Genomic DNA, 12,547 nt, shown 5'->3' on the forward strand with positions numbered 1-12,547 from the left:
ACCAAACAGTGTCAAATAGGACTTACTTTCCCAGTTTCAGATGGAAACTATTAGCATATCCATAACTTTACAAAGGAGGAGCAGAAGCCGGACTAGGAGATGGGCAAGCCGACAGCACAGGGGCCTCTTCCAGGCCGTGTGGGCCCTGCTGACTTACAGCCTCCGCTGACCCTGAGAGGCGTCCCTGGGGGACCTTGGGCCTGTCCTGAAACAGCTTCCTGGACCCGGCCTTTCCTCCTTCCACATCGAGGCGGGACTGGGACCTGGCTGTCTCCTGGGGAGAAACATCCAACAGCCCTGGGCAGTTGCTGCTTCCAGGTGAGGAGCCTTGGCAAGCCTAGCTGGGAAGTGAACTCATTCTAACTGCAGCATCCCAGAGGAGAGTCTGGCCAGAGCCCCGCCCAGCCTGCTGGGGCCCCTGTGGAGGTGGGTCTCAGGCCTCTGAGCTGCCTCCAGCTCCCCTCTCTTTTCTGACAGTGAATACTTCTCTTCACCGTGCTTGCCCTGACACAAGGAGTCTCTTCCATAATTCTGACAAGCTGAGTCTAGACAAATGAAGTAAAAATGAAAATGCAGATAGACGCCTGTCAAGAATCACAACTTTACTACTTTCCTAGCAGCGCAAATTTATAGCTGTTAAAAAGCCACTAAGCACACAGCGTGCCAAATTAACTGTACAAAGTACTGAGGGTCACTCAAAATTAGCCTGTCTGTTGGTAGCACACAGTAATTCTACAAGCTTTTAAAAAAATTGTAGTTGGCCAGGCATGGTGGCTCATGCCAGTAATCCCAGCACTTTGGGAGGCCGAGGCAGGCGGATCATGAGGTCAGGAGATCAAGACCATCCTGGCTAACATGGCGAAACCCCGTCTCTACTAAAAATACAAAAAATTAGCCAGGTGTGGTGGCGGGCACCTGTAGTCCCTGCTACTCGGGAGGGTGAGGCAGAAGAATGGCGTGAACCCGGAAGGCGGAGCTTGCAATGAGCCGAGATCGCGCCACTGCACTCCAGTCTGGGTGACAGAGCAAGATGAAAAAAAAAAAAAAGAAAAAGAAAAAAATTATAGTTCTTTGAGACTTAAACAACTGCCTTACAGTGTCTTTCTGTTGGTTTGCTTTTAAGCAAATGCCTTCCTTCTCCACTGGTACTCTAAGGGGGATTCTTTGTCCAGTGATATTTCATAATATGTACTGAATACTTTGAGTGTGCCTGGAAAAGGTCGCAAAGAAAAGGATACTGGTACTCACTGGCTTTATCTGAGCAACCTACTAAGTTTCTGGCATTGAAGAGGCAAATGGTTAAGCCTCATAAGACCATGGGTGTTGTCTGTCTTGTCCACTTGTTTATTTGAGCACCTGGCATAGTGTCCAATGTAGAGCTAGAATTCAACACCTAGTTGCTAAATATGTAAATGTGTCTTTAACTCTCCCAATTAAACCCAAGGCATCTGCATTATTATCTCCATTTTATAGATGAGAGAACCAAGGCTAAGAGAAATAGCTTTCCCCAGGTCACACAGCTAATCAACCACAGAGCTGAGACTTGAACCTGTGCAGTCTGATGGTGATGCCTCTTTCTCCCTAGCACTCTTGCCCATCAGAATGTTGCAGCCCAGTGCAGGGGTCGCGCACTCCAAATGCATGACAGATAAGGATGGATGCTACTTATATACTGCTAGAAACTAAACATGATCTTTGTAATACGCTGCAATAAAGGCAAATTTCATCATAAAACTTCTACAGTAAAGTTCTGGTTATTTGGCCAAATGTATGCTATTTACTTTTTCCTCCCTGACAAGTGAAGCTACACTAGAGTTACATTTGGGGTTATTTCCTTAAATACTCAATGATGCTTATATTGAAGGGAGTAGATACATGGGGGGGACATGGACCAAGCCTGTAATTTATTTAAAATGCCTTAGGTCACAGACCTCTTTAATAAAACCCATTATTCCTGCTAAGAGACAAGTCCTTTCATCTTCAGACTGGTAGATTTTACTTTTGCAAATCTATCATATCACTGTGAATTACACTGTATTTTAAAAAAGGAAATGCTTCAAGAGAAAGCTAAGGCAATATGCAAAGTCTTTGTATCTAGTCAAAGAGACCTTATAGGTTTTCGTAACAATTTGATAAAACAGGTTGAGAGAACATAAAAACTTCCGAGCACTCTTATTTCATTTCTGATTCTTTTCATTTTTCAAAAATTAGCTGCCAATCTACACATTTTCATGATTATTCCACAGAGTATTGCTGGTGCAAATAACAATGAAAAACAAGATTTAAACAGGAAAGCAGGAATCCAATTTGGCTTTCACACCACCCTCCCCCGACATTTAACTGAGCCACAGAAAACTCCTCCTGCGGTTTGTTCCACTGTGAAACTTTTTGAGGGCAAATCAGCTCAGATGTGCAATTCTGTCCTAGCATTTTTTATTTTTATGGCCAGGAACTGATATGCAAAAGAGGAAGGGTCAAAGGGAACTAAGGAAACCTTTCAAAATACAGTTAAAAACTATGCTGTTTGAATGTTTTCTTGGTAAAGAGGTATCTGATAACAGAAGGAAAAGAAACAGAACATTTTAAATGCCACAGTGGAGCCACCTGTTTCAAAGTGAGGTATAAGAAAAGATGGCAGATACTGTATTCAAAAAGTTGTTTTAAAAATAGAGAAAGTGGAGGTGGAGACAGTCCTCTGCGTTCACGTTTGTTGCTGTAAGAAGCCCAGGGCTGGAGTTCAAGCCGGCCATGACTGTCCTGACGTTACATGCATATTGTATTGTCTCCACCCTCTCACAGGGGTGCACGGTTCACACGGAGAGGAGAGGCTTCCTGTCTATACTACTGTACCATCCACTCTTAAACTACTACTGCTGTTTATTGAGCAGCCATGGGAGAAGCATACACAGTCAAAATTGACAGAGGCTTTTTACAGGCCCTCTTTTGATTTGGGCCATCGACATGAGCCACTTCCTAGGTAGCTTCCTCAAATATAAATGGCATTTCACACTTCATCACTTAAGTTACAAAAATCTAAGTTTAGAATCATTTTCTTCTGCCCTCTTACCGATTTCAGAAGACCTTCATGCATGGTCAGGAGCTGTGCAACAATATGAAGTGCAGTGAAGATAGAACCTACAGCTTTACAAAACACAGAAACTGCCTCCAAAAGAAGGGTCCACACAGACATGCCCCAGGTCATTATTTTTTTGGTAATTTATTATAATAAGATAAAGAGACAGAGGCGCCCAGGAACTGTTGTGTTCCCATTATTTTAAACATTTTTTTCTTCATTTTTTTAAAAAGAGAGAGAAACAAAAAGTTGTAACAGTAAGTTTTTCCCTCATCAAGGCCATATGGTGTCACAAAGAATGCTCTATCTTGCCTTCTTAGCAGTGAAATTATCTTAACATACAAGTAAATCATTTCAGGTGGACATTCTGAAACTCAAACTTAACACCGTACATAATAGAGAAATCCACTTGTATACCCGTAACATTTCAAACAATGCACCTGTAAAACTGAAGTTTCTGCAAAGCCATTTGACTTCTATTAAAATAAGTGCCTGTGTGAGTTTATTTGGCAAGAGCTATATTTTATTTAGTCCCAAAGAAGTAAAATTATTTAGATCTTCATAAGAACATCACATTGTTTATGAACCCATATGTGTATATTTATTAAAAATAACCTGAAGTCATGATTGATTGATTGGCCCACTGAGGACACATTTCTAGGTACTATAAATTTTCCTCAACTTATTTAGATATAGTATCTACCAATAGCAGGTGGTAAGACAAGATCTACAAAATCTACATATAAATACAGAAAGAACATGTGTTCTAGAGTAAACACATTAGGGGATTCATTGTTGCTCATATATCTATTTAACTCTTATTCCTTGCAATATAAAAGGCTGCTTTGGCCTGACCTATATACAATAATGGGTATTTAGTCTTTCCTCCAGAGAGGATGAAAAGGTGCAGACATCCTGATGGGTGTCTTCAAACTAAGGTAGGCCACTTGGTTTCCCGACTAATCAGAAATTTTCCCCAAGGGACTGAATTCTGACCTCCGTTTTGTTTACGACACCCACAAAATTATCAGCTATCATCAATTAAGATGAGATTTTTTCATAATAACTATAAGAAATTAATCTATGTTGAACTACACCGACAGTATATAGAATTTGATTCAAAAATCAGGTTCCTTAAATTGTAGTTTGGTCTCTTAAGTAGCTTTACTTTGAAAATTCACCTTGCTCATCACCCCACCTTCGAGGGGTTCCACTGAAGTCAAAATGAGCTGTGTCTCAGAAGGGCAAAGGGAAGAATAAATGCATCAATGGTTTGGTAACAATTACTGCTACTGACAACAATCAAATAGTGACAGAAAAGAACATCATTTAAGAATCTAACTTGGTATTTTAGCTGGATCCTGTTAGCAAGAATGTTCTAGATTCCTATTTTGTTCTGCAACAGGAAGCTCAGCGATGGCTGTCCTGTAACCCAAATCTGGAAGACACTCATGTGAAAACCATTCATCACATCGTAAGGTCCATGCGAAACGTGGGTATCAGGCCCCACCAGGATAGTTTAGACCCCATTTTGTAGTCCTTTATTTGTGGCCCATGATCTCTTCATGCAAACCCAGGGGGAGGGGGCTCATCAGTAAAACCTCAGAGAGCTTACAACTTCCTCATTTGTGAGGGTACAAAATGGGCATGTCTTTATTTATAACCTGACAGAAAATGCTCCTGTCCATGAGAGAGCGAAATGTGGGAAAATTCATTTTAAACACTGCAATCAGATTTTTCTGCAGCTCTTAAGTAAGTTGAAATTATTTATTTTTAATGTTTCACTTTACATGTTCCTTTTTAGCAAATTTCATTTCTTTAACAAAACATTGTCTGCCCTTAAAGTGAAAATTCTGTAAATTCAAGCAAATATACACAACCTCATACTAAAGCGGGAAAACACTCATACTGCAAAAGTACTCACAACTTCCTACCAATTTTTAAAATGATAATTAATTGCTTTATGTTTAACAACCTGAGATAATTAGCAGTATGGTTTTAATTTAATGAAATAGAACATATGATTTATCAATATGTTTTTGCAGTGAATCTCTTTGAATATCAGCTTAATTTTCTGCCCTACGCAAAACTCAGCACAAAGGAGGAGGAAAAGGTCACTTTTTCCGGTTAAAAGTGGTGCTCACACTAGGGGGTTGCTGGCTCTCTCTAGTTTCCATTAAAAGCACTGGAACACACTTCAGAGTGCCTCAGAAGTAAGCTTACAAAAGGTCAATTCCTCATTCTCATTTCTCCTAAAGACTCTAAATTAAACATTTTTCCCATTAGATCTAGGGAAGTATCTTATGTGGAATTTTATTTGTTCTAGGTTTGCCAGTGAAAATCTGATATAACAACAAAAATTCATCAAAAACTGATAAATCAATATTCATAGTGGAACTCCTAGCTTCAGAACAGGACTCTAATCTAAACCACATTGTTCATTTTCAAATAGTTTCAAACTAACAGAAAATGCTTTAAAGGTATAGATTTTAGTGTGTGATCTCAAAAATGGAGCATAAAAATCTACTTCAATATGTGTAAGGCCATTCAAAAACACTTTACACTGTTCTTAGTGTTTCGGCAGTCTGCAAAACCCCCACCAATTATAGAAAGAAAGAGGGGAGGGAAGGCAAGGGAAGGACAGGAAAGGCAAGGCAAATGGAGGGAAGGGAAAGACAGAGAAGACAAGGGAGGAAAAAAGGAAGAAAGGAAGACCAGACAGACAAGACCACATTGGATCCCCTCTCTTTACTGCATTGCTCTCTCAACAAACCTAACCTCCTACCCATTAGAGTTAGAGTTAACTTTTGGTGTGCAATGGCGGGAAGAGAGTCAGATTTACTTTAGCAGTAAGCTGATTGCAGAAGAAAAATGAATCACTGCACACTTGAGTGAGAAAATATGAAGAAAGCACTTTTCCACTAATTAGGACCCATTTTCAGCCATTTGTTAAGCCGTGGCCCCGCGCCACGAGCTATCAGGAGGTGGAGCATGGGGCCATCCGAAAGCAGAGCGTTCAGATGGAGCATAATGATGCTCTCCATCACCCGAGACAGGTGGCCTGCACAGGGATATGGGGAGCTGCTCTGGGCTCAGGCCACCCACTGTGGAAACACCAGCAGGGAAGAGGGAAGAACACACTGGCTATTCCAATCCATGCAAGCACACAAAGAAACCGTGTGGCACTCACCAACCAACCGAGGCCTCGCCAAGGCCAAGTGAGAGCTGCCTTTTCCACACAAATCCAGACTTTGAGGACCTAGGGCTGCTCGGAGTTCCCCTCAGACTCAGCCACCTGGGAGGGATCTTGGTGCCTGGCTACAGGGCCTCTGTGTCCTCTTCCTCCTCCAAAAGGTTCCTCTGCTGCCTTCACACTCCACCAGGGTGCAGAGAAAGGTGGAACCACTTGCCAAATATGCAAAAAAGGAGGGAAGACCGTTTTCTCTTAGGAAAACACAGACAGGAAGGGAGCCTGTGCTTCCTGTCCTAACCAAAATGAGTTCAGAAATTATGTGGACGTCTGATTTGTCAGGCTTGTGGTGGAAAAGGGTGCTCTTTTAGTCAACAGGAATTGTGAGTTCCCCAAAGGCAGAAATGGCCATGAGAGAAAAGAATTAAGGCCAGGACTGTTAACAGGCAAGACAAATGGCCCCCACACCTGTGACCTAGGGTTTGCACCATTTTTAACAGTTTATTACCAGGTGGTTGGCTGAAGACTCCTTTGGCATCTACCTATTTATCATAGTCAAACATGAGAGGGAAAAAATGTCAGCTGAAACAGTTTGGCAGTTGCCTGTAGATTAGGCCTCGGTTGCTCTTCCTCCAGGCCCTTCTCAGGAGTAACCACCAAGGAGACACCAAAATGGGCAGGCCCGCACTTCGCCACTTAACAACCTTCTGCAAACCTTCTTTTGCTTGCTGTTTTCTCTCACTTGTAATATATGGCACTTCATAAGGTTTCATAATGTCTTAAAAAATATTTGTTGGAATATCACCAAACATTTAAAAACTCAAACTAAAGCTACTAAAGTGATGACACTGAAACTTTAAGGACATAAACATATATTCCAGGAGATGTGGAAAGGTAACTTGAGATATGAAGTCATTTATTAAACTGCAAAGAAATACAAGAAAGCCATGGTCCACATGAAGACACTAGCATGGGTGTTCAGTCAGCACCACCGTAAAAACAGCTTTGTTACTGTTGATATCCTTTGGTTTTAGGTGCTCTACGTCCCTAAGAAAACCTCATTCCTATCTTGTTTCTCATCTGAATTTTAAGTGTGTTTGTGTGACAGTGTGTATAATGCTGATCCTCTGAAACTCTACGTTTCTAAGACCTAAATCAAAAATGTACATGTGCCCTTTTTGAGCAAAATAAAACTGATCTGTTTTTAAGATGTGAAATAGATTCATGTTTCTCTTCTTGTAAGCTTCAAAGGATGGGTCACTTGTTGCTTTTACATCTTGTGTTTTCTCCCATAAAATGGAATGATTATTCAGCACAAATATGAAATGGAATAAAGCTGAAGTCTCTGTAATTATGAACATAGAGACACCAGACAGAGAACAATGTTCACAGCCAGGACAGGAGCTGCAGCAACTCTGCCGCTAGAAGCAGGCGTCACAGTGCCCCCAGAGTGCTTGTCAGTCTTAGAAACAGAGGCATCGGAAGACAAGCGTTTTCAGAGAACGCAAAAAGGTCGTGGTTTACCTTCTGTAAGCTGGAGTGGAGCCACTTACATCAATCTCCCTTAGAATATGACAAGAACCAACATTTATTTCATAGTGAAATTATTTCACAATTCCAAAGATTAGAGGAGGAAAAAAAATGCCACAAACCGTGCTATCCTTGATGAATTCTTAGTTAACTACAGTTACATTACATTGATACGTACAATTATGCAACACTCAAAAACGTTATTTATGCCTAAAATTCACCATTATATAACATAGGGAAATCCATCTTGTTTTAGTAAAAGTTTAAAAATAAAGGGGGCCTTTAATACTCATTTCAGGTCTGTTTGATCTTAAAACTCTTCCACACTGCCCCATATCTGTTTGATCTTAAAACTCTTCCACACTGCCCCATATCTCTCACTCCACGCTGTGTGCATGCTGTGTGTGTGCACGCTCTGTGTGTGTGCATATGTGCATATGCACACGGAATTTCTTTATTTCATGTATTTGTTAATATAGGCATAATCTTGAAGTGTGTGTATACGTATATTAATACACAGAGAGTTCTTTCCTATTTCAAAATTTTTGACATTTATATTGAAAATATGCTACATTAACCACGCATGAAACACATACATCCAAATCAAGAACAAAAAATGTATCCAAACCAAAGAACCACTGTTCTCAAACTCCAAGTCTCTAGTCAAACAAGGAAGACAGTGGCCTGCAGTACAACAGAGCTTTAGACCTCTTGGCCAATACATTCACTGCGATCTTAGTTTTTCGACAAAGGAAATGGCTACAAACGGCCACAGCTGATCTTCTCTTTAGGAGCCTGTGTAAAACTCTTCAAAAGGGTCAAACCTAACACATCCAGACTTTTATCTGCAGCCCTTGTGGTCTCCTGGAGACCCTGAGAGTGGGTGATTATTGCTATGATGTTTCTGCATTAGGGGGGTGTGTAGCTTTCCAAGAGGTAGCACTCTAATTAGAACACTGATGAATTAAACAAGTACTGGAGAGTTTCTAAACTCCTTCCTTCAACTCTCACTATGAAACAAAAGGGGAAGAAAACTTGTCCATTTAGTTCAATAAAATGTTCTGGTCACCAGCTCTGATTGACTGTGCGACTTAGAGTCACATTTTTTTTCATGTAAAAAAGGTATGAAATATGTCCATGGTGAAATTTGAAATCAGATACATTCCATCAAGCAAGAATAGTGTAGTATTTTTAATGTGACATCATTTGTATGTGTACCCATTATTTCTTTAACTTGTTCTGCATTTTACAAGATGCCAGCGTAAGAAGGTGAATCTTCTTGTCATGAATATTTTGCCTCGTGTACATTTTAAGCCACAGCCCAAATTATACGATTTGTCACAGAAATAATTCTGACACATTCTAATATAAATAATACTGAAATTGTTACTTTTTAAAATTCCATATAAAAGATGAGTACAATAAACCTCATTGAACAAACATCTTCAAACAAAGAAATAAACTTAAGAGCACCCAGGACATTTTTATGTGGGTTTCCCCCACCCCTCAACTCATAACCAAAGTGAACCTGGCCTTAAAAGCATTTGAATGTCTATGAAAGTTTAAATATTATACGCAGTATTTTCAAATTCCATAAATTTTCCTCTTTTAACAGAAGTTGATGGGACTAGTAAGGAGACATTTCCTCAACACCATTTTGTCTGGAATTTTAAAACAAGATATCTCAAAGCTGAAATATACTGCCTGCGGCGCAGTGGGAAATTGTGAGTGGGTAACCTAAGCAAAGCGCGCCGCATTGAAATTCAGTCTGGGTGGGCTGCAGCCCCTAGAGAGAGGGGCTGTGCATTTGAAAGCTGTGCCTGGTCAGACCCTATGGAATCGCTATGGTTTTCGGTCATTAGATGCCTCCAAATTAGAAGGAAAAACAAGCCCTCACGAGGTTCCCTAGGCATCAGCAGCGATGCTTGACAAATATTTAAAATACATTTCAAATATAACTGCAAGTAACCTGATGCCTTAATATTACTAAGGGTTTTCCTGAGAAGGTTTGGTGACTTGAGCGCCAAACCTGCGGTCAGCAAAAGGACTAACTTTTCAAAGCCGGGATAATTCCTCTCTTGCAGAAATCAAGTTCAGACTCGATCTCATCATATTTATAGTATAAAAAGAAAGCTCTCGGCTCAAATATAAGGAACACTCTTTACACACGACTTTATAAAGGCTGACTTCTGTGGGTACATGTAGGTCTATATAAATTTAAATATGGTTGGGAGCTACAACTCCTCTCCTGGTGACAGCGGGGCTGCTCAGAAGTGTCCCATGCCGGCCTGGTCCTGCACCTGCTGGCACAGTGCAGAGCAGCAGACGCTTGACAGAAGTGAACGCTCTCACTGTCCTCAGAAAGGAGAGGCGGACCTGAGCGACAGCAGGGTCTATCAACCTTACCGCTTTTCTTTACTGTGTGTTTTCTTTTTAAATTCACCAGTTACCCCAAGTTTTCCTATTGAAATTCAATTTGAAAACACTCACGTGGATTTGTGCGTCGCGCTTTGGGGCCAAGACTGATCCTCGGGTGCGAAGAGCAACCTCGGAGCCGGGGCTCCCTCTGCCCTGCCGGGCTTGCCCGCCTCGCCGCGGCCAAGCGTCCCGCCCAGGCTGGGATGCGCCGCGCGGGGACCCGGGGGGGTCGCCGCAGTCACCGCCCCTGGCGCGGGCCGCGCAGGCACTTGTTAGAGTGTCCTGCTAACTTGGCCGCGGAGCTCTTCCCAGCTTTCTTTCACAATAACTTCCTGAAGTTGCTCACTCGCATTGTTCCCCATTTCTTCGCCACACTCCCCGCCCCCAGCCGGCTCAGTCCCGGCTTTCGCGCTCCCGGCCGACCGGCTGCCCCGCGCGCACAGCGCCGCCCGCGGGCCGCGTACCTGGCCCCCTCCGCGCCGGCCGCCCCCGCCGCGCCCTCGCGTTGCCACCTGCTGCCGCCCAGAGCGGCGGGTGGCCCGAGCGCGCACCCTGCCGCCCCGCAAACTTTGGGGTAACGCACGCTGGCGGTCCCTGCTCGACTTGCCCCGCAGCCGGCTCGGCCCCGCGCGCACGTCTCGGCCGCCTCCCGGATCGCTGCTCCGGTACACGGAGCGGGGCGCGCAGAAGGGCGCAGAGCGGGATACGGAGAGGGTGCGTCGTCCCGTCCCCGCCCCGTCGCCGAGTCCCCCGGCTTGCGCGGCGCCCGTCTCAGCCGCAACTCCGGGCCAGCGGGGCCGCGCACGAAAACTTTGCAACCGCGCCGGGCTCCGGCTCAGCCCCCAAAGGCCGCCGGGGCGGCGGCGGGCGCGGGCCGTACCTGCTGGCGCCGCCGCCGGCTGCAGCCCGCTCGCCCGCGCCGGGCCCGCTCGGCGCGCCGCCGCCACCCCCGCGCGCACCGTGCCCGGGCCCTCCCCTCGCCGCCGCGCTTCCTCATTCCAGCGCAGCATCGCGCCGCGGCCACGCACGGGATGCGGCGGTCGGCGCTGTGCCCGCGGGCCGGGCAGCCCAGCTTGGCCGCGGCGCTGCGGGACCCGCGCGTAACCCGTGGGGGCGCGGCGCGGGCGACACGTGCGGGCCGCCGGGAGGGGGAGGGGGACGCGCGCCGCCGGGCCTGCCACCCTGCACCCGGGGCCGCTGGTCGGTCGGGGCATCCTCACGCTCGCTCCGCTGGCGAGACTCGAGGGACTCGGGATATCGTAAAGCACTTTCCCCAGTGTCTGGGAGCGCCCGCTGTACGCTCAGCTTCAAGTCCCTGGAACTGGGGCCCCTTGGCTCCCGGGTTCAGGCTCCGGCCCCAGGATGCGAGTGCCCACCCGAGGGGGTGGGAAAAGTTGATCCTCCGCAAGGGAGGGGAAGGTGCAATTCATTTTCCCAGACAACCAATGGAATACCTCTCGTCTCTCTTCCCTCCCACCTGCTCACGGCAGAAGTTAGGATGGCGCCTTCCATGTTGGCCTGGGTGCACACACAAGTGCGTGCGGAAGGGTGGCTGCAGGCGGAGGTGACAGCGAAGCAATCCCGCAGCCCGCTCGACGGCTCTTTGCGTCTCAGACCTCTCCCTGGCGTGTAAGACACCGTGTGTCTCCGTAAAACGGGAATGCCACCTCTGACAGCGCACCCCTTCGCCCTACGGGGAGCCCCTCACTCTGATTAGCCGGGCTCCACCCGAGCAGGAGCCAGCAGTGTGTTCAGCTTGAGCAGGAGAGAAAAAGTCATGAATTCCACAAATGCAGCCTGGGCTCCCGCCAGGCGCTAGGGGAGGGGACCCAGAGGAGTGAAATGCGCCTCCTGCCCTTCCAGACTTGTAGGAGCCACCAGAAAGGCGCAGAATAAAAATCCCGGGCGCCCCTGTGAGGAGGAGCGCCCTGTGAAGAGGGCCGAGGGCGTGCTCCTGCTTGGGCGCGGTGGTTCGGGAAGGCGTGAAGACCCGTAGGGAGAGCGATGAAAGACCAAGGGAGCCTCCTCAGGGTAGGACATGCGGGCGAAGAAGGCACAGGCCTTCCGGGTGGAGGGCACAGCCGGGCAAGGGAATAAGCAGGAAATGTCCCTTCAGGGCAGTCGAGTGTGGCTGGACACCATCGCTGCCGGGGAAGGTCGTGGCCTGGCCCAGGAGGCCTCCAAGTCGGGGGCCAGGGCACACCAGAGACAGGATCTGCCTCTGCTACCTCTGGTAGAAGGCCCTTTTACCCGTGAATCACAAACAGCGTCTATCCACATTCTTCCTGAGCGCATATGCAGCTCTTACTACAGTACTCAGTGTGTCCTGAAGGGCA

At 45.9% G+C, this 12,547-nt stretch overlaps 1 protein-coding gene across 3 annotated transcripts in view; it reads right to left on the reverse strand.

Moving 5' to 3' along the window:
- IKZF1 (IKAROS family zinc finger 1) overlaps positions 1-10,567 on the reverse strand; it is a 101,800-nt gene extending 91,233 nt beyond the window's left edge. Inside the window, exon 1 of one of the 3 annotated variants that reach the window (XM_063667318.1) lies at positions 6,264-7,133. The gene's annotated coding sequence lies outside the window, so the exon portion shown is untranslated. Of the gene's footprint in view, positions 1-6,263; positions 7,141-10,283 lie in introns of those variants that run through there. The other 2 variants (XM_054495430.1, XM_054495429.2) reach the window with 2 other exon arrangements.
- Positions 10,568-12,547: the final 1,980 nt, after the last annotated feature.

Source organism: Pongo pygmaeus, chromosome 6 (genome assembly GCF_028885625.2).
Source record: "Pongo pygmaeus isolate AG05252 chromosome 6, NHGRI_mPonPyg2-v2.0_pri, whole genome shotgun sequence".
In the NCBI taxonomy this organism is placed as follows: domain Eukaryota; kingdom Metazoa; phylum Chordata; class Mammalia; order Primates; family Hominidae; genus Pongo; species Pongo pygmaeus.